The sequence below is a fragment of the Oncorhynchus keta genome, unplaced genomic scaffold (assembly GCF_023373465.1).
Source record: "Oncorhynchus keta strain PuntledgeMale-10-30-2019 unplaced genomic scaffold, Oket_V2 Un_contig_7802_pilon_pilon, whole genome shotgun sequence".
In the NCBI taxonomy this organism is placed as follows: domain Eukaryota; kingdom Metazoa; phylum Chordata; class Actinopteri; order Salmoniformes; family Salmonidae; genus Oncorhynchus; species Oncorhynchus keta.
In genome coordinates, this window is record NW_026289685.1 from 113848 (window position 1) to 141485 (window position 27638).

Below are 27638 nucleotides of genomic sequence, written 5' to 3' on the forward strand. Positions count from 1 at the left end.
TCTTAGAAATATAATCCTTTATTCAACATATGCACACAGAGAGAGACGCCACTGGTACCATTCAAACGACAGCAGCACAAGACTCATAAACACACAGTGGTCAGAGCTGACAACAATCCATCCCTCTTCCTCTCTCTCTCTCGTCTTCCTCTCCCGTGGTATTCTTCAGGCTGAGGTGAGTTGGTCCAGGTTGTCGTGGGAACGGCTGGAGAGGTGAGCCTCCAGGATCTCTCCAAACAGGCCCTCTTCAGCAGGCTGTAGGCCATGGGCAGCAGTTGTCTGATCACCTTATAGAAGTACTGGGCGACATAGGAAACTGAGTCAGACACACAGTGGAAGACAGGAAACTGAGTCAGAGACACACATGGAAGAAGACTACACTGAGATCTACACCACAGTGGAATGTGCTGTGTGTGTGTGTGTGTGTGTGTGTGTGTGTGTACCTGTGACCCGTAACAGAAGAGGTCTATGCCCAGCTCCAGCCCGTGTGTTGTGTGTGTGTGTGTGTGTGTGTGTGTGTGTACCTGTGACCCGTAACAGAAGAGGTCTATGCCCAGCTCCAGCCCCGTGTGTTGAGGTGTGTGTGTGTGTGTGTGTGTGTGTGTGTGTGTGTGTGTGTGTGTGTGTGTGTGTGTGTGTGTGTGTGTACCTGTGACCCGTAACAGAAGAGGTCTATGCCCAGCTCCAGCCCCGTGTGTTGAGTGTGTGTGTGTGTGTGTGTGTACCTGTGTAACAGAAGAGGTCTATGCCCAGCTCCAGCCCCGTGTGTTGAGTGTGTGTGTGTGTGTGTGTGTGTACCTGTGACCCGTAACAGAAGAGGTCTATGCCCAGCTCCAGCCCGTGTGTGAGGTGTGTGTGTGTGTGTGTGTGTGTGTGTGTGTACCTGTGACCCGTAACAGAAGAGGTCTATGCCCAGCTCCAGCCCCGTGTGTTGAGGTGTGTGTGTGTGTGTACCTGTGACCCGTAACAGAAGAGGTCTATGCCCAGCTCCAGCCCCGTGTGTTGAGGTGTGTGTGTGTACCTGTGATCCGTAACAGAAGAGGTCTATGCCCAGCTCCAGCCCCGTGTGTTGAGGTGTGTGTGTGTGTGTGTGTGTGTGTGTGTGTGTGTAACAGAAGAGGTGTGTGCCCAGCTCCAGTGTGTGTGTGTGTGTGTGTGTGTGTGTGTACCTGTGACCCGTAACAGAAGAGGTCTATGCCCAGCTCCAGCCCCGTGTGTTGAGTGTGTGTGTGTGTGTGTGTGTAACAGAAGAGGTCTATGTCAGCCCCGTGTGTTGTGTGTGTGTGTGTGTGTGTGTGTGTGTGTGTGTACCTGTGACCCGTAACAGAAGAGGTCTATGCCCAGCTCCAGCCCCATGCCGTAGTCACACTCGTCGTTAGCGAACTGGACAAAGGTGATCATCTCCTGCAGCGGACCGAAAGCCTTCATCCTGTCTTCATCACCCCTGGCCTCCGCTATAGCCTTACACAGCTTCTTCATACTCGCACACACACACACACACACACACACACACACACACACACACACACACACATGTAAATCGGGGGAGGGGAGGTTGGGGGGGAGATTTCATAGTGTGAATAACATCTATTTGAGTATTCTACAGTATTCTAGTGGTTCTTGAGTATTCTACACTGGTATGGAGTGGTATGGAGTATCTGAGTGGTTCTAGAGTATTCTACAGTGGTATGGAGTATTCTAGTGGTTCTAGAGTGTTCTACAGTGGTATGGAGTATCTGAGTGGTTCTAGAGTGTTCTACAGTGTTATGGAGTATTCTGAGTGGTTCTAGAGTATTCTACAGTGGTATGGAGTGGTTCTAGAGTGTTCTACAGTGGTATCTGAGTGGTTCTAGAGTATTCTACAGTGGTATGGAGTATCTGAGTGGTTCTAGAGTGTTCTGCAGTGGTATGGAGTATCTGAGTGGTTCTAGAGTGTTCTACAGTGGTATTGAGTATCTGAGTGGTTCTAGAGTGTTCTACAGTGGTATGGAGGAACTGAGTGGTTCTAGAGTGTTCTACAGTGGTATGGAGGAACTGAGTGGTTCTGGAGTGTTCTACAGTGGTATGGAGTATCTGAGTGGTTCTAGAGTGTTCTACAGTGGTATGGAGTATCTGAGTGGTTCTAGAGTGTTCTGCAGTGGTATGGAGTATCTGAGTGGTTCTAGAGTGTTCTACAGTGGTATTGAGTATCTGAGTGGTTCTAGAGTGTTCTACAGTGGTATGGAGGAACTGAGTGGTTCTAGAGTGTTCTACAGTGGTATGGAGTATCTGAGTGGTTCTAGAGTATTCTACAGTGGTATGGAGTATCTGAGTGGTTCTAGAGTGTTCTGCAGTGGTATGGAGTATCTGAGTGGTTCTAGAGTGTTCTACAGTGGTATGGAGGAACTGAGTGGTTCTAGAGTGTTCTACAGTGGTATAGAGTATCTGAGTGGTTCTAGAGTGTTCTACAGTGGTATGGAGTATCTGAGTGGTTCTAGAGTATTCTACAGTGGTATGGAGTATCTGAGTGGTACTAGAGTATTCTACAGTGGTATGGAGTATCTGAGTGGTTCTAGAGTATTCTACAGTGGTATGGAGTATCTGAGTGGTACTAGAGTATTCTACAGTGGTATGGAGTATCTGAGTGGTTCTAGAGTATTCTACAGTGTTCTGGAGTATTCTAGTGGTTCTAGAGTATTCTACAGTGTTCTGGAGTATTCTAGTGGTTCTAGAGTGTTCTACAGTGTTCTGGAGTATTCTAGTGGTTCTAGAGTATTCTACAGTGTTCTGGAGTATTCTAGTGGTTCTAGAGTATTCTACAGTGGTATGGAGTATTCTAGTGGTTCTAGAGTATTCTACAGTGTTCTGGAGTATTCTAGTGGTTCTAGAGTATTCTACAGTGTTCTGGAGTATTCTAGTGGTTCTAGAGTATTCTACAGTGTTCTGGAGTATTCTAGTGGTTCTAGAGTGTTCTACAGTGTTCTGGAGTATTCTAGTGGTTCTAGAGTGTTCTACAGTGTTCTGGAGTATTCTAGTGGTTCTAGAGTATTCTACAGTGTTCTGGAGTATTCTAGTGGTTCTAGAGTGTTCTACTTGTAGCCTTTGCATTGGGTTTATTTTATAAACTAATTATGTTCTGGCCCACTGAGATACCAAAAATATTGGCCCGAGACCAAACCTAGTTGCCACTGTTCTAGAGTGTTGCAGAGTCTTACCGTCTGTCTCCGGCAGCTCCCGGTAACCAACATCATTCTGATCAACAGGAACCACCAGGCCGGCTCCATGGAACGTCTTGGTGACAACCTGGACATGGACAGGGGGCGGTTAGACTGTCACCTTCTAGTACGGTCTCAGTACGGGGTGTTACCTTCTAGTACCGTCTCAGCACGGGGTGTTACAGTCTCAGTACGGGGTGTTACCTTCTAGTACCGTCTCAGTACGGGGTGTTACCTTCTAGTACCGTCTCAGTACGGGTGTTACCTTCTAGTACCGTCTCAGTACAGTACGGGGTGTTACCTTTTAGTACCGTCTCAGTACGGGGTGTTACCGTCTCAGTACGGGGTGTTACCTTCTAGTACCGTCTCAGTACGGGGTGTTACCTTCTAGTACCGTCTCAGTACGGGGTGTTACCTTCTAGTACCGTCTCAGTACGTCTCAGGGTGTTACCTTCTAGTACCGTCTCAGTACGGGGTGTTACCGTCTCAGTACGGGGTGTTACCTTCTAGTACCGTCTCAGTACGGGGTGTTACCTTCTAGTACCGTCTCAGTACGGGGTGTTACCTTCAGTACGGGGTACAGTCTCAGTACGGGGTGAGTACGGGGTGTTTCTAGTACCGTCTCAGTACGGGGTGTTACCTTCTAGTACCGTCTCAGTACGGGGTGTTACCTTCTAGTACCGTCTCAGTACGGGGTGTTACCTTCTAGTACCGTCTCAGTACGGGGTGTTACCGTCTCAGTACCGTGTGTTACCTTCTAGTACCGTCTCAGTACGGGGTGTTACCTTCTAGTACCGTCTCAGTACGGGGTGTTACCTTCTAGTACCGTGTGTTCTCAGTACGGGGTCTACCTTCTAGTACCGTCTCAGTACGGGGTGTTACCTTCTAGTACAGTCTCAGTACGGGGTGTTACCTTCTAGTACCGGGGTGTTACCTTCTAGTACCGTCTCAGTACGGGGTGTTACCTTCTAGTACCGTCTCAGTACGGGGTGTTACCTTCTAGTACCGTCTCAGTACGGGGTGTACCTTCTAGTACCGTCTCAGGTCTCAGTACGGGGTGTTACCTTCTAGTACCGTCTCAGTACGGGGTGTTACCTTCTAGTACCGTCTCAGTACGGGGTGTTACCGTCTCAGTACGGGTGTCACCTTCTAGTACCGTCTCTACGGGGGTGTTACCTTCTAGTACCGTACGGGGTGTTACCTTCTAGTACCGTCTCAGTACGGGGTGTTACCTTCTAGTACCGTCTCAGTACGGGGTGTTACCTTCTAGTACCGTCTCAGTACGGGGTGTTACCTTCTAGTACCGTCTCAGTACGGGGTCAGTACGGGGTGTTACCTTCTAGTACCGTCTCAGTACGGGGTGATACCTTCTAGTACCGTCTCAGTACGGGGTGTTACCTTCTCAGTACGGGGTGTTACCTTCTAGTACCGTCTCAGTACGGGGTGTTACCTTCTAGTACCGTCTCAGTACGGGGCGTTACCTTCTAGTACCGCCTCAGTACGGGGTGTTACCGTCTCAGTACGGGGTGTTACCTTCTTGTCTCTCTGCTTCATGCCTTTGGTCTTCTGCTCCAGGGAAAAGCCCAGAGACTCCGCCCTCTCTCTTAACTCCTCCTCCAGGTTATCCAGAGCCTTGCCCCCTTCCTTACGCCCGCCCCCTCTCCTTCCTCTTCCTCCCCAGAAATAGACTGAAGGAGAGAGAAGAGAGGAGGGAGAGATAGAGAAGGAGGGAGAGTTCGGGCAGAGATGGGGAGAGACGGGATGGGAGAGAGGGGGACGGGACAGTGAGGGAGGAGAGAGCAGGGGGGAGGGAGGACAGTGAGGGGGGGAGGGAGAGAGCAGGGGGGTGAGGGAGGGAGAGCAGGGGGGGTGAGGGAGGAGAGCAGGGGGTGAGGGGGGTGAGGGGGGAGGGAGGAGAGAGCAGGGGGTGAGGGAGGAGAGAGCAGGGGGGGTGAGGGAGGAGAGAGGCAGGGGGGTGAGGGAGGAGAGAGCAGGGGGTGAGGGGGAGAGAGCAGGGGGCAGTCAGGGGGGGTGAGGAGAGAGACCACACCATCCCTGTGACACACACCATCCCATGACCACACCATCTCTACCACATCCCATGACCACACCATCTCTGTACCACCATCCCATGACCACACCATCCTCTGACCCACCATCCCATGACCACACCATCCCATGACCACACCATCTCTGTCCCATCCCATGACCATCTCACCATCCCTGACCCCATCCCATGACCACACCATCTCTGTCCCATCCCATGACCACACCATCTCTGACCACATCATCCCATGACCACACCATCTCTACCACATCCCATGACCACACCATCTCTGTCCCATCCCATGACCACACCATCCCATCTCTGTCCCACCACACCATCTCTGTCCCATCCCATGACCACACCATCTCTGTCCCATCCCATGACCACATCTCTGCCCATCTCTGTCCCATCCCATGACCACACCATCTCTACCACATCCCATGACCACACCATCCCATGACCACACCATCTCTGTCCCATCCCATGACCATCTCTGACCACCCCATGACCACCATCTCTGTCCCATCCCATGACCACACCATCCATGACCACACCATCTCTGTCCCATCCCATGACCACACCATCTCTGTCACATCCCATGACCACACCATCCCATGACCACACCATCTCTGTCCCATCCCATGACCACACCATCTCTGTCCCATCCCATGACCACACCATCTCTGTCCCATCCCATGACCACACCATCCCTGTCCCATCCACCATCTCTGTCCATCCCATGACCACACCATCTCTGTCACCATCCCATGACCACACCATCTCTACCACATCCCATGACCACACCATCTCATGTCACCATCCCATGATGACACACCATCTCTGTCCCATCCCATGACCACACCATCTCTGTCCCATCCCATGACCACACCATCTCACACCATCCCACCACATCCTGTGACATCCCATGACCACACCATCTCTGTCCCATCCCATGACCACACCATCCCATGACCACACCATCTCTGTCACATCCCATGACCACACCATCTCTGTCCCATCCCATGACCACACCATCCCATGACCCACCATCCCATGACCACACCATCTCTGACCACACCATCCCATGACCACACCATCCCATGACCACACCATCTCTACCACATCCCATGACCACACCATCTCTACCACATCCCATGACCACACCATCCCATGACCACACCATCTCTGTCCCATCCCACCACACCACTCTACCCATCCCATGACCACACCATCTCTACCACATCCCATGACCACACCATCACCCATCCCATGACCACACCATCTCTGTCCCATCCATGACCATGACCATCACCATCCCATGACCACACCACATCCCATGACCACACCATCTCTGTCCCATCCCATGACCACACCATTACCATGACCACACCATTACCATGACCACACCATCCCATGACCACACCATCTCTGTCCCATCCCATGACCACACCATCTCTGTCCCATCCCATGACCACACCATCCCATGACCACACCATCTCTGACCACACCATCCCATGACCATCTCACCACATCCCATGACCACACCATCTCTGTCCCATCCCATGACCACACCACCACATCCCATGACCACACCATCCCATGACCACACCATCTCTGCCCATCCCATGACCACACCATCTCTGTCACATCCCATGACCACACCATCATCCCATGACCACACCATCTCTGTCACATCCCATGACCACACCATCCCATGACCACACCATCCCATGACCACCATCCACCACATCCCATGACCACACCATCTCTACCACATCCCATCCCATGACCACACCATCTCTGTCACATCCCATGACCCACCCCTGTCCCTCCCATGATGACCTCACCATCCCATGACCACACCATCCCATGACCACACCATCCCATGACCACACCATCTCTGTCCCATCCCATGACCACACCATCTCTGTCCCATCCCATGACCACACCATCTCTGTCACATCCCATGACCACACCATCTCACCACATCCCATGACCACACCATCTCTACCCATCCCATGACCACACCATCTCTGTCCCATCCCATGACCACACCATCTCTGTCCCATCCCATGACCACACCATCCCATGACCACACCATCTCTGTCCCATCCCATGACCACACCATCCCATGACCATGACCATCTCTGTCCCATGACCACACCATCTCACCATCCCATGACCACACCATCTCTGTCTCCATCCCATGACCACACCATCCCATGACCACACCATCTCTGACCCACCATCTCTCATCCCATGACCACACCATCTCACCCATCCCATGACCACACCATCTCTGTCATCCCATGTCCCATCCCATGACCACACCATCCCATGACCACACCATCTCTGTCACATCCCATGACCACACCATCCCATGACCACACCATCTCTGTCACATCCCATGACCACACCATCTCTACCACATCCCATGACCACACCATCTCTGTCCCATCCCATGACCACACCATCTCTACCACATCCCATGACCACACCATCTCTCACATCCCATGACCACACCATCTCTGTCCCATCCCATGACCACACCATCTCTGTCACATCCCATGACCACACCATCTCTGTCACATCCCATGACCACACCATCTCTGTCACATCCCATGACCACACCATCCCATGTCACCATCCCATGACCACACCATCCCATGACCACACCATCTCTGTCCCATCCCATGACCACACCATCTCTGTCCCATCCCATGACCACACCATCTCTGACCACACCATCCCATGACCACACCATCTCTGTCACATCCCATGACCACACCATCTCTGTCCCATCCCATGACCACACCATCTCTGTCCCATCCCATGACCACACCATCTCTGTCCCATCCCATGACCACACCATCTCTGACCACACCATCCCATGACCATCCCATGACCACACCTCTCTACCCATCCCATGACCACACCATCTCTGTCCCATCCCATGACCACACCATCTCTGTCCCATCCCATGACCACACCATCTCTGTCCCATCCCATGACCACACCATCCCATGACCACACCATCCCATGACCACACCATCTCTGTCCCATCCCATGACCACACCATCCCATGACCACACCATCCCATGACCACACCATCTCTGTCCCATCCCATGACCACACCATCTCTGCCCATCCCATGACCACACCATCCCATGACCACACCATCTCTACCACATCCCATGACCACACCATCTCTGTCCCATCCCATGACCACACCATCTCTACCACATCCCATGACCACACCATCTCTGTCCCATCCCATGACCACACCATCTCTACCACATCCCATGACCACACCATCTCTGTCCCATCCCATGACCACACCATCTCTGTCCCATCCCATGACCACACCATCTCTGTCCACATCCCATGACCACACCATCTCTGTCCCATCCCATGACCACACCATCTCTGTCCCATCCCATGACCACACCATCCCATGACCACACCATCTCACCATCCCATGACCACACCATCTCTGTCCCATCCCATCCCATGACCCACCATCTCTGTCCCATCCCATGACCACACCATCTCTACCACATCCCATGACCACACCATCTCTGTCCCATCCCATGACCACACCATCCCATGACCACACCATCTCTGTCCCATCCCATGACCACACCATCTCTGTCCCATCCCATGACCACACCATCTCTGTCCCATCCCATGACCACACCATCTCTGTCCCATCCCATGACCACACCATCTCTACCACATCCCATGACCACACCATCTCTGTCCCATCCCATGACCACACCATGACCACACCATCTCTCACATCCCATGACCACACCATCTCTCATCCCATGACCACACCATCTCTGTCCCATCCCATGACCACACCATCTCTGTCCCATCCCATGACCACACCATCTCTGTCCACATCCCATGACCACACCATCTCTGTCCCATCCCATGACCACACCATCTCTGTCACATCCCATGACCACACCATCTCTGTCACATCCCATGACCACACCATGATCCCCACACCACCATCCCATGACCACACCATCTCTGTCACATCCCATGACCACCACCATCCCATGACCACACCATCTCTGTCCCATCCCATGACCACACCATCTCTGTCACCATCCCATGACCACACCATCTCTGTCACATCCCATGACCACACCATCCCATGACCACACCATCCCATGACCACACCATCTCTACCACATCCCATGACCACACCATCTCTGTCACATCCCATGACCACACCATCTCTGTCACATCCCATGACCACACCATCTCTCCCATCCCATGACCACACCATCTCTGTCCCATCCCATGACCACACCATCTCTGTCACATCCCATGACCACACCATCTCTGTCACATCCCATGACCACACCATCTCTGTCACATCCCATGACCACACCATCTCTGTCCCATCCCATGACCACACCATCTCTACCACATCCCATGACCACACCATCTCTGTCCCATCCCATGACCACACCATCCCATGACCACACCATCTCTGTCACATCCCATGACCACACCATCTCTGTCACATCCCATGACCACACCATCTCTGTCACATCCCATGACCACACCATCTCTGTCACATCCCATGACCACACCATCCCATGACCACACCATCCCATGACCACACCATCTCTGACCACACCATCCCATGACCACACCATCTCTGTCCACATCCCATGACCACACCATCTCTGTCACATCCCATGACCACACCATCTCTACCCCATCCCATGACCACACCATCTCTGACCACACCATCCCATGACCACATCCCATGACCACACCATCCCATGACCACACCATCTCTACCACATCCCATGACCACACCATCTCTGTCACATCCCATGACCACACCATCTCTACCACATCCCATGACCACACCATCCCATGACCACACCATCTCTGTCCATCCCATGACCACATCCCATGACCACACCATCCCATGACCACACCATCTCTGTCCACATCCCATGACCACACCATCTCTACCACATCCCATGACCACACCATCTCTGTCCCATCCCATGACCACACCATCTCTGTCCCATCCCATGACCACACCATCTCTGTCATCCCATGACCCATGACCACACCATCCCATGTCCCATCCCATGACCCACCACCATCCCATGACCACACCATCTCTACCACATCCCATGACCACACCATCTCTGTCCCATCCCATGACCACACCATCATGACCACACCATCTCTGTCCCATCCCATGACCACACCATCCTGTCACCATCCCATGACCACACCATCTCTGTCACATCCCATGACCACACCATCTCTACCATCCCATGACCACACCATCTCTGTCACATCCCATGACCACACCATCTCTGACCACACATCCCATGACCACACCATCCCATGACCACACCATCTTTGTCCCATCCCATGACCACACCATCTCTGCCACATCCCATGACCACACCATCTCTGACCACACCATCCCATGACCACCACCATCACCATCTCTGTCACATCCCATGACCACACCATCTCCATCCCATGACCACACCATCCCTGACCACACCATCACCATCTCTGTCACCATCCCATGACCACACCATCTCTGTCACATCCCATGACCACACCATCTCTGTCACATCCCATGACCACACCATCCCATGACACACCATCTCTGCCCATCCCATGACCACACCATCTCTGTCCCATCCCATGACCCACCATCTCTGTCCCATCCCATGACCACACCATCTCTGTCCCATCCCATGACCACACCATCTCTGTCCCATCCCATGACCACACCATCTCTGTCCCATCCCATGACCACACCATCTCTGTCCCATCCCATGACCACACCATCTCCACATCCCATGACCACCATCCCATGACCACACCATCTCTGTCCCATCCCATGACCACCACTGACCACACCATCCCATGACCACACCATCTCTGTCCCATCCCATGACCACACCATCTCTGTCACATCCCATGACCACATCCCATGACCACACCATCTCTGTCACATCCCATGACCACACCATCTCTACCACATCCCATGACCACACCATCATCATCTGACCCACCATCCCATGACCACACCATCTCTGTCACATCCCATGACCACACCATCGCTGTCCCATCCCATGACCACACCATCTCTGTCCCATCCCATGACCACACCATCTCTGTCACATCCCATGACCACACCATCTCTGTCCCATCCCATGACCACACCATCTCTGTCCCATCCCATGACCACCATCCCATGACCACACCATCTCTACCACATCCCATGACCACACCATCTCTGTCCCATCCCATGACCACACCATCTCTGTCCCATCCCATGACCACACCATCTCTGTCCCATCCCATGACCACACCATCTCTGTCACATCCCATGACCACACCATCCCATGACCACACCATCCCATGACCACACCATCTCTACCACATCCCATGACCACACCATCTCTGTCCCATCCCATGACCACACCATCTCTGACCACATCCCATGACCACACCATCCCATGACCACACCATCTCTGTCACATCCCATGACCACACCATCTCTGTCCCATCCCATGACCACACCATCTCTACCACATCCCATGACCACACCATCTCTGTCCCATCCCATGACCACACCATCTCTCATCCCATGACCACACCATCTCTGTCCCATCCCATGACCACACCATCTCTGCCACATCCCATGACCACACCATCTCTCTGTGTTAGTTAGTGGAGGACACTCACTGGACAGCAGCAAACATGTTGTCCCCCATCTGCGTAATGGTACAGCCCTTCTTGGCTTCATTCTCCCCAAGGAACACAGGCAGGGAGTCCGGACTATCTCTGAAAAACAGGTGGAGATTAATATGACCATGTTGTAACGGGATGCTGGTCCTCTCTCTAAAGGGATGCGGGTCCTCTCTCTAAAGGGATGCTGGTCCTCTCTCTAAAGGGATGCTGGTCCTCTCTCTAAAGGGATGCTGGTCCTCTCTCTAAAGGGATGCTGGTCCTCTCTCTAAAGGGATGCTGTTCCTCTCTAGTCTAAAGGGATGCGGGTCCTCTCTCTAAAGGGATGCTGGTCCTCTCTCTAAAGGGATGCTGGTCCTCTCTCTAAAGGGATGCTGGTCCTCTCTCTAAAGGGATGCTGGTCCTCTCTCTAAAGGGATGCTGGTCCTCTCTCTAAAGGGATGCTGGTCCTCTCTCTAAAGGGATGCTGGTCCTCTCTCTAAAGGGATGCTGGTCCTCTCTCTAAAGGGATGCTGGTCCTCTCTCTAAAGGGATGCTGGTCCTCTCTCTAAAGGGATGCTGGTCCTCTCTGTAACAGGATGCTGTTCCTCTCTCTAAAGGGATGCTGTTCCTCTCTCTAAAGGGATGCTGTTCCTCTCTCTGTAGTAACGCCTTCCTGTAGTAACACCTTCCTGTCGTAACACCTTCCTGTCGTAACCCCTTCCTGTAGTAACCCCTTCCTGTAGTAACCCCTTCCTGTAGTAACCCCTTCCTGTAGTAACCCCTTCCTGTCGTAACACCTTCCTGTCGTAACACCTTCCTGTCGTAACACCTTCCTGTCGTAACCCCTTCCTGTAGTAACACCTTCCTGTAGTAACCCCTTCCTGTAGTAACCCCTTCCTGTAGTAACACCTTCCTGTAGTAACCCCTTCCTGTAGTAACACCTTCCTGTAGTAACACCTTCCTGTAGCACCTTCCTGTAGTAACCCCTTCCTGTAGTAACACCTTCCTGTAGTAACCTTCCTGTAGTAACCCCTTCCTGTAGTAACCCCTTCCTGTAGTAATCCCTTCCTTCCTGTAGTAACCCCTTCCTGTAGTAACACCTTCCTGTAGTAACACCTTCCTGTAGTAACCCCTTCCTGTAGTAACCCCTTCCTGTAGTAACCCTTCCTGTAGTAACCCCTTCCTGTAGTAACACCTTCCTGTAGTAACACCTTCCTGTAGTAACACCTTCCTGTAGTAATCCCTTCCTGTAGTAACACCTTCCTGTAGTAACCCCTTCCTGTAGTAACCCTACCTGTAGTAACCCCTTCCTGTAGTAACCCCTTCCTGTAGTAACCCCTTCCTGTAGTAATCCCTACCTGTAGTAACCTGTAGTAATGCCTTCCTGTAGTAACCTGTAGTAACCCCTACCTGTAGTAACCCTTCCTGTAGTAACCTGTAGTAACCTACCTGTAGTAACCCTTCCTGTAGTAACCTGTAGTAACCCCTACCTGTAGTAACCCCTTCCTGTAGTAACCTATAGTAACCCCTACCTGTAGTAACCCCTTCCTGTAGTAACCTGTAGTAACCCCTACCTGTAGTAACCCCTTCCTGTAGTAACCTGTAGTAACCCCTACCTGTAGTAACCCCTTCCTGTAGTAACCTGTAGTAACCCCTACCTGTAGTAACCCCTTCCTGTAGTAACCCCTTCCTGTAGTAACCCTTCCTTTAGTAACCACTTCCTGTAGTAACCCCTTCCTGTAGTAAAGTAACCCCTACCTGTAGTAACCCCTTCCTGTAGTAACCCCTTCCTGTAGTAACCCCTTCCTTTAGTAACACCTTCCTGTAGTAACCCCTTCCTTTAGTAACACCTTCCTGTAGTAACACCTTCCTGTAGTAACCTGTAGCAACCCCTTCCTGTAGTAACCTGTAGCTGTAGTAACCCCTTCCTGTAACCTTCCTGTAGTAATCTGTAGCTGTAGTAACGCCTTCCTGTAGTAACGCCTTCCTGTAGTAACCTAGCTGTAGTAACGCCTTCCTGTAGTAACCTGTAGCTGTAGTAACCTGTAGCTGTAGTAACGCCTTCCTGTAGTAACCTGTAGCTGTAATAACCTGTAGCTGTAGTAACGCCTTCCTGTAGTAACGTAACCCTTCCTGTAGTAACCCCTTCCTGTAGTAACCCCTTCCTGTAGTAAGCCCCTTCCTGTAGTACCTGTAGCTGTAGTAACGCCTTCCTGTAGTAACCCCTACCTGTAGTAACCTGTAGCTGTAGTAACCCCTTCCTGTAGTAACCCCTTCCTGTAGTAACCTGTAGCTGTAGTAACGCCTTCCTGTAGTAACCCCTTCCTGTAGTAACCTGTAGCTGTAGTAACGCCTTCCTGTAGTAACGCCTTCCTGTAGTAACCTGTAGCTGTAGTAACGCCTTCCTGTAGTAACCTGTAGCTGTAGTAACCTGTAGCTGTAGTAACGCCTTCCTGTAGTAACCCCTTCCTGTAGTAACCTGTAGTAACCCCTACCTGTAGTAACCCCTACCTGTAGTAACCCCTTCCTGTAGTAACCCCTTCCTGTAGCAACCTGTAGTAACCCCTTCCTGTAGTAACCTGTAGCTGTAGTAACGCCTTCCTGTAGTAACCCCTTCCTGTAGTAACCTGTAGCTGTAGTAACGCCTTCCTGTAGTAACGCCTTCCTGTAGTAACCTGTAGCTGTAGTAACGCCTTCCTGTAGTAACCTGTAGCTGTAGTAACCTGTAGCTGTAGTAACGCCTTCCTGTAGTAACCCCTTCCTGTAGTAACCTGTAGTAACCCCTACCTGTAGTAACCCCTTCCTGTAGTAACCCCTTCCTGTAGCAACCTGTAGTAATGCCTTCCTGTAGTAACCCCTTCCTGTAGTAACCCCTTCCTGTAGTAACCACTTCCTGTAGTAACCCCTTCCTGCAGTACCCTGTAGCTGTAGTAAACCTGTAGTAACCCTTCCTGTAGTAACCACTTCCTGTAGTAACCCCTTCCTGTAGTAACCACTTCCTTTAGTAACCACTTCCTGTAGTAACCCCTTCCTGTAGTAACCCTTCCTGTAGTAACCCTTCCTGTAGTAACCCCTTCCTGTAGTAACCTGTAGTAACGCCTTCCTGTAGTAACCTTAGCTGTAGTAACCCCTTCCTGTAGTAACCTTCCTGTAGTAACGCCTTCCTGTAGTAACCCTTCCTGTAGTAACCCTTCCTGTAGTAACGCCTTCCTGTAGTAACCCCTTCCTGTAGTAACACCTTCCTGTAGTAACCCCTTCCTGTAGTAACCCCTTCCTGTAGTAACACCTTCCTGTCGTAACACCTTCCTGTAGTAACCCTTCCTGTAGTAACACCTTCCTGTAGTAACCCCTTCCTGTAGTAACCCCTTCCTGTAGTAATCCCTTCCTGTAGTAACCCCTTCCTGTAGTAACACCTTCCTGTAGCAACCTGTAGTAACCCCTACCTGTAGTAACCCCTTCCTGTAGTAACCCCTTCCTGTAGTAACCTGTAGCTGTAGTAACCCCTTCCTGTAGTAACCCCTTCCTGTAGTAACCCCTTCCTGTAGTAAACCTTCCTGTAGTCACCTTCCTGTAGTAACACCTTCCTGTCGTAACACCTTCCTGTAGTAACCCCTTCCTGTAGTAACCTTCCTTCCTGTAGTAACCCCTTCCTGTAGTAACCCCTTCCTGTAGTAAGTAGCCCCTTCCTGTAGTAACCCCTTCCTGTAGTAACCCCTTCCTGTAGTAACCCTTCCTGTAGTAAACCTTCCTGTAGTAATCCCTACCTGTAGTAACCCCTACCTGTAGTAACCCCTTCCTGTAGTAACCCCTTCCTGTAGTAACCCCTACCTGTAGTAACCTGTAGTAATGCCTTCCTGTAGTAACCTGTAGTAACCCCTACCTGTAGTAACCCCTTCCTGTAGTAACCTGTAGTAACCCCTACCTGTAGTAACCCCTTCCTGTAGTAACCTGTAGTAACCCCTACCTGTAGTAACCCCTTCCTGTAGTAACCTATAGTAACCCCTTCCTGTAGTAACCCCTTCCTGTAGTAACCCCTTCCTGTAGTAACCCCTTCCTGTAGTAACCCCTTCCTGTAGTAACCCCTTCCTTTAGTAACCACTTCCTGTAGTAACCCTTCCTGTAGTAACCTGTAGTAACCCCTACCTGTAGTAACCCCTTCCTGTAGTAACCCCTTCCTGTAGTAACCCCTTCCTGTAGTAACCCTTCCTGTAGTAACCCCTTCCTTTAGTAACACCTTCCTGTAGTAACCCCTTCCCTGTAGTAACACCTTCCTGTAGTAACCCTTCCTGTAGTAACCTGTAGCTGTAGTAACCCCTTCCTGTAGTAACCTGTAGCTGTAGTAACCCTTCCTGTAGTAACCCCTTCCTGTAGTAACCTGTAGCTGTAGTAACGCCTTCCTGTAGTAACGCCTTCCTGTAGTAACCTGTAGCTGTAGTAACGCCTTCCTGTAGTAACCTGTAGCTGTAGTAACCTGTAGCTGTAGTAACGCCCTTCCTGTAGTAACCCTGTAGTAACCTGTAGCTGTAGTAACGCCTTCCTGTAGTAACGCCTTCCTGTAGTAACCCCTTCCTGTAGTAACCCCTTCCTGTAGTAACCCCTTCCTGTAGTAACCTGTAGCTGTAGTAACGCCTTCCTGTAGTAACCCCTACCTGTAGTAACCTGTAGCTGTAGTAACCCCTTCCTGTAGTAACCCCTTCCTGTAGTAACCTGTAGCTGTAGTAACGCCTTCCTGTAGTAACCCCTTCCTGTAGTAACCTGTAGCTGTAGTAACGCCTTCCTGTAGTAACGCCTTCCTGTAGTAACCTGTAGCTGTAGTAACGCCTTCCTGTAGTAACCTGTAGCTGTAGTAACCTGTAGCTGTAGTAACGCCTTCCTGTAGTAACCCCTTCCTGTAGTAACCTGTAGTAACCCCTACCTGTAGTAACCCCTTCCTGTAGTAACCCCTTCCTGTAGCAACCTGTAGTAACCCCTTCCTGTAGTAACCTGTAGCTGTAGTAACGCCTTCCTGTAGTAACCCCTTCCTGTAGTAACCTGTAGCTGTAGTAACGCCTTCCTGTAGTAACGCCTTCCTGTAGTAACCTGTAGCTGTAGTAACGCCTTCCTGTAGTAACCTGTAGCTGTAGTAACCTGTAGCTGTAGTAACGCCTTCCTGTAGTAACCCCTTCCTGTAGTAACCTGTAACCCTACCTGTAGTAACCCCTTCCTGTAGTAACCCCTTCCTGTAGCAACCTGTAGTAATGCCTTCCTGTAGTAACCCCTTCCTGTAGTAACCCCTTCCTGTAGTAACCCCTTCCTGTAGTAACCCCTTCCTGCAGTACCCTGTAGCTGTAGTAACCCCTTCCTGTAGTAACCCTTCCTGTACCTGTAGTAACCACTTCCTTAGTAACCACTTCCTGTAGTAACCCTTCCTGTAGTAACCACTTCCTTAGTAACCACTTCCTGTAGTAACCCCTTCCTGCAGTACCCTGTAGCTGTAGTAACCCCTTCCTGTAGTAACCCCTTCCTGTAGTAACCTGTAGCTGTAGTAACGCCTTCCTGTAGTAACCTGTAGCTGTAGTAACCCCTTCCTGTAGTAACCTTCCTGTAGTAACCCCTTCCTGTAGTAACGCCTTCCTGTAGTAACGCCTTCCTGTAGTAACCCCTTCCTGTAGTAACCCCTTCCTGTAGTAACGCCTTCCTGTAGTAACCCCTTCCTGTAGTAACCTGTAGCTGTAGTAACCTGTAGCTGTAGTAACCTGTAGCTGTAGTAACCTTAGCTGTAGTAACCTGTCCTGTAGTAACGCTTCCTGCCTTCCTGTAGTAACGCCTTCCTGTAGTAACCTTCCTGTAGTAACGCCTTCCTGTAGTAACGCCTTCCTGTAGTAACCCCTTCCTGTAGTAACCCCTTCCTGTAGTAACGCCTTCCTGTAGTAACGCCTTCCTGTAGTAACGCCTTCCTGTAGTAACGCCTTCCTGTAGTAACCTGTAGCTGTAGTAACCCTTCCTGTAGTAACCCCTTCCTGTAGTAACCTGTAGCTGTAGTAACCCCTTCCTGTAGTAACCCCTTCCTGTAGTAACCCCTTCCTGTAGTAACCTGTAGCTGTAGTAACGCCTTCCTGTAGTAACCCCTTCCTGTAGTAACGCCTTCCTGTAGTAACACCTTCCTGTAGTAACCTGTAGCTGTAGTAACCCCTTCCTGTAGTAACCCCTTCCTGTAGTAACGCCTTCCTGTAGTAACGCCTTCCTGTAGTAACCTGTAGTAACCCCTTCCTGTAGTAACCCCTTCCTGTAGTAACGCCTTCCTGTAGTAACCTGTAGTAACGCCTTCCTGTAGTAACCTGTAGCTGTAGTAACGCATTCCTGTAGTAACGCCTTCCTGTAGTAACGCCTTCCTGTAGTAACACCTTCCTGTAGTAACCCCTTCCTGTAGTAACGCCTTCCTGTAGTAACGCCTTCCTGTAGTAACCCCTTCCTGTAGTAACCCCTTCCTGTAGTAACCTGTAGTAACGCCTTCCTGTAGTAACCCCTTCCTGTAGTAACCCCTTCCTGTAGTAACGCCTTCCTGTAGTAACCCCTTCCTGTAGTAACGCCTTCCTGTAGTAACGCCTTCCTGTAGTAACGCCTTCCTGTAGTAACCTTCCTGTAGTAACCCCTTCCTGTAGTAACCTGTAGTAACGCCTTCCTGTAGTAACGCCTTCCTGTGGTAACCTGTAGTAACCCCTTCCTGTAGTAACCTGTAGTAACGCCTTCCTGTAGTAACCTGTAGCTGTAGTAACGCCTTCCTGTAGTAACGCCTTCCTGTAGTAACGCCTTCCTGTAGTAACGCCTTCCTGTAGTAACCCCTTCCTGTAGTAACCTGTAGTAACGCCTTCCTGTAGTAACGCCTTCCTGTGGTAACCTGTAGTAACCCCTTCCTGTAGTAACGCCTTCCTGTAGTAACCTGTAGCTGTAGTAACCCCTTCCTGTAGTAACCCCTTCCTGTAGTAACCCCTTCCTGTAGTAACGCCTTCCTGTAGTAACCCCTTCCTGTAGTAACCCCTTCCTGTAGTAACCCCTTCCTGTAGTAACGCCTTCCTGTGGTAACCTGTAGTAACCCCTTCCTGTAGTAACCCTTTCCTGTAGTAACGCCTTCCTGTAGTAACGCCTTCCTGTAGTAACGCCTTCCTGTAGTAACGCCTTCCTGTAGTAACCTGAAGCTGTAGTAACCCCTTCCTGTAGTAACGCCTTCCTGTAGTAACCCCTTCCTGTAGTAACCTGTAGCTGTAGTAGTAACCCCTTCCTGTAGTAATGCCTTCCTGTAGTAACGCCTTCCTGTAGTAACGCCTTCCTGTAGTAACCTTCCTGTAGTAACCCCTTCCTGTAGTAACCCCTTCCTTCCTGTCCTGTAGTACGCCTTCCTGTAGTAACCCCTTCCTGTAGTAACCTGTAGCTGTAGTAACGCCTTCCTGTAGTAACCTGTAGCTGTAGTAACCCTTCCTGTAGTAACCTTCCTGTAGTAACGCCTTCCTGTAGTAACGCCTTCCTGTGGTAACCTGTAGTAACCCCTTCCTGTAGTAACCCTTTCCTGTAGTAACCCTGAACCCCTTCCTGTAGTAACCTGTAGTAACCCCCTTCCTGTAGTAACGCCTTCCTGTAGTAACCTGTAGCTGTAGTAACCCCTTCCTGTAGTAACCCCTTCCTGTAGTAACCTGTAGCTGTAGTAACGCCTTCCTGTAGTAACGCCTTCCTGTAGTAACGCCTTCCTGTAGTAACGCCTTCCTGTGGTAACCTGTAGTAACCCCTTCCTGTAGTAACCCTTTCCTGTAGTAACCTGAAGCTGTAGTAACCCCTTCCTGTAGTAACCTGTAGCTGTAGCAACGCCTTCCTGTAGTAACCTGTAGCTGTAGCAACGCCTTCCTGTAGTAACCCTTCCTGTAGTAACCCTTTCCTGTAGTAACCCTTTCCTGTAGTAACCCCTCCTGTAGTAACCCCTTCCTGTAGTAACCCCTTCCTGTAACGCCTTCCTGTAGTAACCTGTAGCTGTAGTAACGCCTTCCTATAGTAACCTGTAGCTGTAGTAACCTGTAGCTGTAGCAACGCCTTCCTGCTTCCTGTAGTAACCCCTTACTGTAGTAACCCCTACCTATAGTGACCCCTACCTGAAGTAACCTGTAGTAACCCCTACCTGTAGTAACCTGTAGTAACCCCTACCTGTAATAACCTGTAGTAACCCCTACCTGTAGTAACCTGTAGTAACCCCTACCTGTAGTAACCCCTACCTGTAGTAACCTGTAGTAACCCCTACCTGTAGTAACCCCTACCTGTAGTAACCTGTAGTAACCCCTACCTGTAGTAACCCCTACCTGTAGTAACCTGTAGTAACCCCTACATGTAGTTACCCCTACCTGTAGTAACCTGTAGTAACCCCTACCTGTAGTAACCTGTAGTAACCCCTACCTGTAGTAACCTGTAGAAACCCCTACTTGTAGTAACCCATGTGTAGGAGGGTCATTACCTGTAGTAACCCCTACCTGTAGTAACCTGTAGAAACCCCTACCTGTAGTAACCCATGTGTAGGAGGGTCATTACCTGTAGTAACCCCTACCTGTAGTAACCCATGTGTAGGAGGGTCATTACCTGTAGTAACCTGTAGTAACCCCTACCTGTAATAACCTGTAGTAACCCCTACCTGTAGTAACCTGTAGAAACCCCTACCTGTAGTAACCCCTACCTGTAGTAACCTGTAGAAACCCCTACCTGTAGTAACCCCTACCTGTAGTAACCTGTAGTAACCCCTACCTGTAGTAACCTGTAGTAACCCCTACCTGTAGTAACCCCTACCTGTAGTAACCCAGGTGTAGGAGGGTCATTACCTGTAGTAACCCCTACCTGTAGTAACCTGTAGTAACCCCTACCTGTAGTACCCCATGTGTAGGAGGGTCATTACCTGTAGTAACCCCTACCTGTAGTAACCCATGTGTAGGAGGGTCATTACCTGTAGTAACCTGTAGTAACCCCTACCTGTAATAACCTGTAGTAACCCCTACCTGTAGTAACCTGTAGAAACCCCTACCTGTAGTAACCCCTACCTGTAGTAACCTGTAGTAAACCTGTAGTAACCCCTACCTGTAGTAACCTGTAGTAACCCCTACCTGTAGTAACCCATGTAGTAACCATTACCTGTAGTAACCCAGGTGTAGGAGGGTCATTACCTGTAGTAACCCCTACCTGTAGTAACCTGTAGTAACCCCTACCTGTAGTAACCCATGTGTAGGAGGGTCATTACCTGTAGTAAACCTGTAGTAACCCATGTGTAGGAGGGTCATTACCTGTAGTAACCCACCTGTAGGAGGGTAACCCCTACCTGTAGTAACCTGTAGTAACCCCTACCTGTAGTAACCCATGTGTAGGAGGGTCATTACCTGTAGTAACCCCTACCTGTAGTAACCATGTGTAGGAGTAACCTGTAGTAACCCCAGGTGTAGGAGGGTCATTACCTGTAGTAACCCCTACCTGTAGTAACCTGTAGTAACCCCTACCTGTAGTAACCCTACCTGTAGTAAGTGAGGAGGTCATTACCTGTAGTAACCCATGTGTAGGAGGGTCATTACCTGTAGTAACCCCTACCTGTAGTAACCCATGTGCAGGAGGGTCATTACCTGTAGTAACCCCAGGTGTAGGAGGGTCATTACCTGTAGTAACCCCTACCTGTAAGTAACCTGTAGTAACCCCTACCTGTAGTAAACCTGTAGTAACCCCTACCTGTAGTAACCCATGTGTAGGAGGGTCATTACCTGTAGTAACCCAGGTGTAGGAGGGTCATTACCTGTAGTAACCCCTACCTGTAGTAACCTGTAGTAACCCCTACCTGTAGTAACCCATGTGTAGGAGGGTCATTACCTGTAGTAACCCATGTGTAGGAGGGTCCTGTAGTAACCTGTAGTAACCCCTACCTGTAGTAACCCCCTACCTGTAGTAACCCATGTGCAGGAGGGTCATTGCCTGTAGTAACCCATGTGTAGGAGGGTCATTACCTGTAGTAACCCCTACCTGTAGTAACCCTGTAGTAGGAGGGTCATTACCTGTAGTAACCCATGTGCAGGAGGGTCATTACCTGTAGTAACCTGTAGTATTGCCTGTAGTAACCCAGGTGTAGGAGGGTCATTACCTGCAGTAACCCCTACCTGTAGTAACCTGTAGTAACCCCTACCTGTAGTAACCCATGTGTAGGAGGGTCATTACCTGTAGTAACCTGTAGTAACCCATGTGTAGGAGGGTCATTACCTGTAGTAACCCCTACCTGTAGTAACCCATGTGTAGGAGGGTCATTACCTATAGTAACCCAGGTGTAGGAGGGTCATTACCTGTAGTAACCTGTAGTAACCCCTACCTGTAGTAACCCATGTGTAGGAGGGTCATTACCTGTAGTAACCCATGTGTAGGAGGGTCATTACCTGTAGTAACCCCTACCTGTAGTAACCCATGTGTAGGAGGGTCATTACCTGTAGTAACCTGTAGTAACCCCTACCTGTAGTAACCTGTAGTAACCCCTACCTGTAGTAACCCAGGTGTAGGAGGGTCATTACCTGTAGTACCCCATGTGTAGGAGGGTCATTACCTGTAGTAACCCCTACCTGTAGTAACCCAGGTCTAGGAGGGTCATTACCTGTAGTAACCCCTACCTGTAGTAACCCCTACCTGTAGTAACCCATGTCTAGGAGGGTCATTACCTGTAGTAACCCCTACCTGTAGTAACCTGTAGTAACCCCTACCTGTAGTAACCCCTACCTGTAGTAACCCCTACCTGTAGTAACCCCTACCTGTAGTAACCCAGGTGTAGGAGGGTCATTACCTGTAGTAACCCCTACCTGTAGTAACCCAGGTGTAGCAGGTTGTCTCCATTCCCTTGCAGTACGGTCTGGTACTCCGGAGGGTCGTAGAAGTGCCTCCAGTGTAGGTGGTAGTTGGGCTGGGGTTGGCTGAGCTACGGTGGGCCTCCGCCAGAATGTCAAACGGGCCAACCAACCTCAAACCCAGGGTTTCCTTCAGCGTCTAGAGAGGGGAATGATATGTGGTCAATATGATCCTAAAAATAGCGTGTTTCAGGCTGTTGAATGCTAATAGGATAGTGTTTCAGGCTGTTGAATGCTAATAGGATAGTGTTTCAGGCTGTTGAATGCTAATAGGATAGTGTTTCAGGCTGTTGAATGCTAATAAGACAGTGTTTCAGGCTGTTGAATGCTAATAAGACAGTGTTTCAGGCTGTTGAATGCTAATAGGATAGTGTTTCAGGCTGTTGAATGCTAATAAGATAGTGTTTCAGGCTGTTGAATGTTAATAGGATAGTGTTTCAGGCTGTTGAATGCTAATAGGATAGTGTTTCAGGCTGTTGAATGTTAATAGGATAGTGTTTCAGGCTGTTGAATGCTAATAAGATAGTGTTTCAGGCTGTTGAATGCTAATAGGATAGTGTTTCAGGCTGTTGAATGCTAATAGGATAGTGTTTCAAGCTGTTGAATGCTAATAGGATAGTGTTTCAGGCTGTTGAATGGTAATAGGATAGTGTTTCAGGCTGTTGAATGCTAATAGGATAGTGTTTCAGGCTGTTGAATGCTAATAAGATAGTGTTTCAGGCTGTTGAATGCTAATAAGATAGTGTTTCAGGCTGTTGAATGCTAATAAGATAGTGTTTCAGGCTGTTGAATGCTAATAGGATAGTGTTTCAGGCTGTTGAATGCTAATAGGATAGTGTTTCAGGCTGTTGAATGCTAATAGGATAGTGTTTCAGGCTGTTGAATGCTAATAGGATAGTGTTTCAGGCTGTTGAATGCTAATAGGATAGTGTTTCAGGCTGTTGAATGCTAATAGGATAGCGTGTTTCAGGCTGTTGAATGCTAATAGGATAGCGTGTTTCAGGCTGTTGAATGCTAATAGGATAGCGTGTTTCAGGCTGTTGAATGCTAATAGGATAGCGTGTTTCAGGCTGTTGAATGCTAATAAGATAGCGTGTTTCAGGCTGTTGAATGCTAATAAGATAGCGTGTTTCAGGCTGTTGAATGCTAATAAGATAGCGTGTTTCAGGCTGTTGAATGCTAATAGGATAGCGTGTTTCAGGCTGTTGAATGCTAATAAGATAGCGTGTTTCAGGCTGTTGAATGCTAATAAGATAGCGTGTTTCAGGCTGTTGAATGCTAATAGGATAGCGTGTTTCAGGCTGTTGAATGCTAATAAGATAGCGTGTTTCAGGCTGTTGAATGCTAATAAGATAGCGTGTTTCAGGCTGTTGAATGCTAATAAGATAGCGTGTTTCAGGCTGTTGAATGCTAATAGGATAGCGTGTTTCAGGCTGTTGAATGCTAATAAGATAGCGTGTTTCAGGCTGTTGAATGCTAATAAGATAGTGTTTCAGGCTGTTGAATGCTAATAGGATAGCGTGTTTCAGGCTGTTGAATGCTAATAGGATAGCGTGTTTCAGGCTGTTGAATGCTAATAGGATAGTGTTTCAGGCTGTTGAATGCTAATAAGATAGTGTTTCAGGCTGTTGAATGCTAATAGATAGTGTTTCAGGCTGTTGAATGCTAATAGGATAGTGTTTCAGGCTGTTGAATGCTAATAGGATAGTGTTTCAGGCTGTTGAATGCTAATAGGATAGCGTGTTTCAGGCTGTTGAATGCTAATAGGATAGCGTGTTTCAGGCTGTTGAATGCTAATAGGATAGCGTGTTTCAGGCTGTTGAATGCTAATAGGATAGTGTTTCAGGCTGTTGAATGCTAATAGGATAGCGTGTTTCAGGCTGTTGAATGCTAATAGGATAGCGTGTTTCAGGCTGTTGAATGCTAATAGGATAGCGTGTTTCAGGCTGTTGAATGCTAATAGGATAGTGTTTCAGGCTGTTGAATGCTAATAGGATAGTGTTTCAGGCTGTTGAATGCTAATAGGATAGCGTGTTTCAGGCTGTTGAATGCTAATAGGATAGCGTGTTTCAGGCTGTTGAATGCTAATAGGATAGCGTGTTTCAGGCTGTTGAATGCTAATAGGATAGCGTGTTTCAGGCTGTTGAATGCTAATAGGATAGTGTTTCAGGCTGTTGAATGCTAATAGATAGTGTTTCAGGCTGTTGAATGCTAATAGGATAGTGTTTCAGGCTGTTGAATGCTAATAGGATAGTGATAGCGTGTTTCAGGCTGTGGGTAACCTGTTGAATGCTAAGGGCTGGGTGAATGCTGGGTAATGCTGAATGGTAATAGTTTAGGCCTAGCAGTGTTTCAGGCTGTTGAATGCTAAGTGGGCTAGGATCAGGGTTAACCTACCCCGTGTTTCAGGCTGTTGAATGCTAATAGGATAGTGGGGTTATAGCTGTGAGTGGAATGCTAATAGGATAGGGGTTTCAGGGTTGGGTGAGCTAATAGGATAGCTGGGTGTGGCTGTTGAACCTAATAGGATAGGTGTTTCAGGGCTGGGTGAGTGGGTAATGTTATCATAGTGGGATAGCGTGTTATCAGGCTGTTGAATGCTAATAGGCTGTTGAATGCTAATAAGATGGGTGTTTCAGGCTTTTGGCTAATGGCGTGTTTCAGGGTTGAACCTAATAAGGGGTTATCAGGGGCTTGTGGGTTGAATGCTACCCCAGGGGTTATCAGGGCTGGGTGAGTGGGTAACCTACCCCAGGGGTTATCAGGCTGGGTGAGTGGGTAACCTACCCCAGGGGTTATCAGGGCTGGGTGAGTGGGTAACCTAATAGGGGGTTTGGGCTGGGTGAGTGGGTAACCTAATAGGGGTTTCTGGGTTGAATGTGGATAAGTGTTACTGTTGAACCCAGGGGTGTTAAGTACCCCGGTTTCAGGCTGGGAATGCTAATAGGGTAACCTACCCCCAGGGGTTACCGGGGCTGTGGTCAGGGTTGAACCTAATAGGGGCTGTTTCAGTGGGTAACCTACCCCAGGGGTTATCAGGGCTGGGTGTGTTTGGGTTGAAACCTACCCCAGGGGTTATCAGGGTGGGCTGTTGGCTATCAGGCTGGGTGAGTGGGTAACCTACCCCAGGGGTTATCAGGGCTGGGTGAGTGGGTAACCTACCCCAGGGGTTATCAGGGCTGGGTGAGTGGGTAACCTACCCCAGGGGTTATCAGGGCTGGGTGAGTGGGTAACCTACCCAGGGCTGGGTGATTGGGTTATCAGGGCTGGGTGTTTGAGGATAGTGTCAGGGTAACCTAATGCTAATAGGGGTTATCAGGGCTGGGTGAGTGGGTAACCTACCCCAGGGGTTATCAGGGCTGGGTGAGTGGGTAACCTACCCCAGGAGGTTATCAGGGCTGGGTGAGTGGGTAACCTACCCCAGGGGTTATCAGGGCTGGGTGAGTGGGTAACCTACCCCGGGGTTATCAGGGCTGGGTGAGTGGGTAACCCACCCCGGGGTTATCAGGGCTGGGTGAGTGGGTAACCCACCCTAATAGGGGGTTATCAGGGCTGGGTGAGTGGGTAACCCACTGAAGCTAATAGGGGGTTTCAGGCTGGGTGAGTGGGTAACCTACCCCGGGGTTATCAGGGCTGGGTGAGTGGGTAACCTATCCCGGGGTTATCAGGGCTGGGTGAGTGGGTAACCTACCCCGGGGGTTATCAGGACTGGGTGAGTGGGTAACCTACCCCGGGGGTTATCAGGGCTGGGTGAGTGGGTAACCAGCGTGTTCCGGGGGCTGGGTGAGTGGGTAACCTACCCCAGGGGTTATCAGGGCTGGGTGAGTGGGTAACCTACCCCAGGGGTTATCAGGGCTGGGTGAGTGGGTAACCTACCCCAGGGGTTATCAGGGCTGGGTGAGTGGGTAACCTACCCCAGGGGTTATCAGGGCTGGGTGAGTGGGTAACCTACCCCGGGGGTTATCAGGGCTGGGTGAGTGGGTAACCTACCCCAGGGGTTATCAGGGCTGGGTGAGTGGGTAACCTACCCCAGGGGTTATCAGGGCTGGGTGAGTGGGTAACCTACCCCAGGGGTTATCAGGGCTGGGTGAGTGGGTAACCTACCCCAGGGGTTATCAGGGCTGGGTGAGTGGGTAACCTACCCCAGGGGCTTATCAGGGCTGGGTGAGTGGGTAACCTACCCCAGGGGTTATCAGGGCTGGGTGAGTGGGTAACCTACCCCAGGGGTTATCAGGGCTGGGTGAGTGGGTAACCTACCCCAGGGGTTATCAGGGCTGGGTGAGTGGGTAACCTACCCCAGGGGTTATCAGGGCTGGGTGAGTGGGTAACCTACCCGGGGTTATCAGGGCTGGGTGAGTGGGTAACCTACCCCAGGGGTTATCAGGGCTGGGTGAGTGGGTAACCTACCCCGGGGGCTGGGTGAGTGGGTAACCTACCCCGGGGGCTGGGTGAGTGGGTAACCTACCCCGGGGGCTGGGTGAGTGGGTAACCTACCCCGGGGGCTGGGTGAGTGGGTAACCTACCCCGGGGGCTGGGTGAGTGGGTAACCTACCCCAGGGGTTATCAGGGCTGGGTGAGTGGGTAACCTACCCCAGGGGTTATCAGGGCTGGGTGAGTGGGTAACCTACCCCAGGGGTTATCAGGGCTGGGTGAGTGGGTAACCTACCCCAGGGGTTATCAGGGCTGGGTGAGTGGGTAACCTACCCCAGGGGTTATCAGGGCTGGGTGAGTGGGTAACCTACCCCAGGGGTTATCAGGGCTGGGTGAGTGGGTAACCTACCCCAGGGG

General features: G+C 50.3%; 3 long non-coding RNA genes and 1 pseudogene across 4 annotated transcripts; all 4 read right to left on the minus strand.

Annotated features, from left to right (window-relative positions):
* LOC127926559 (histone PARylation factor 1-like) overlaps window positions 1-27638 on the minus strand; it is a 30616-nt pseudogene continuing 2978 nt past the window's right edge.
* On the minus strand, window positions 4239-4676 carry LOC127926560 (uncharacterized). Its single transcript, XR_008124454.1, has 3 exons — window positions 4531-4676; window positions 4396-4488; window positions 4239-4340 (listed from the first exon to the last, which is right to left on the minus strand). It is a non-coding gene; the product is annotated as an uncharacterized LOC127926560 (long non-coding RNA).
* Window positions 17863-19843, minus strand: LOC127926561 (uncharacterized). Of its 2 annotated transcripts, none has more exons than XR_008124455.1 (3): window positions 19647-19843; window positions 18595-19212; window positions 17863-17927 (listed from the first exon to the last, which is right to left on the minus strand). It is a non-coding gene; the product is annotated as an uncharacterized LOC127926561 (long non-coding RNA). The 2 variants fall into 2 exon arrangements; XR_008124456.1 differs by lacking the exon at window positions 17863-17927 and adding an exon at window positions 18280-18362.
* Window positions 19962-22751, minus strand: LOC127926562 (uncharacterized). Its single transcript, XR_008124457.1, has 3 exons — window positions 22524-22751; window positions 21684-21805; window positions 19962-20404 (listed from the first exon to the last, which is right to left on the minus strand). It is a non-coding gene; the product is annotated as an uncharacterized LOC127926562 (long non-coding RNA).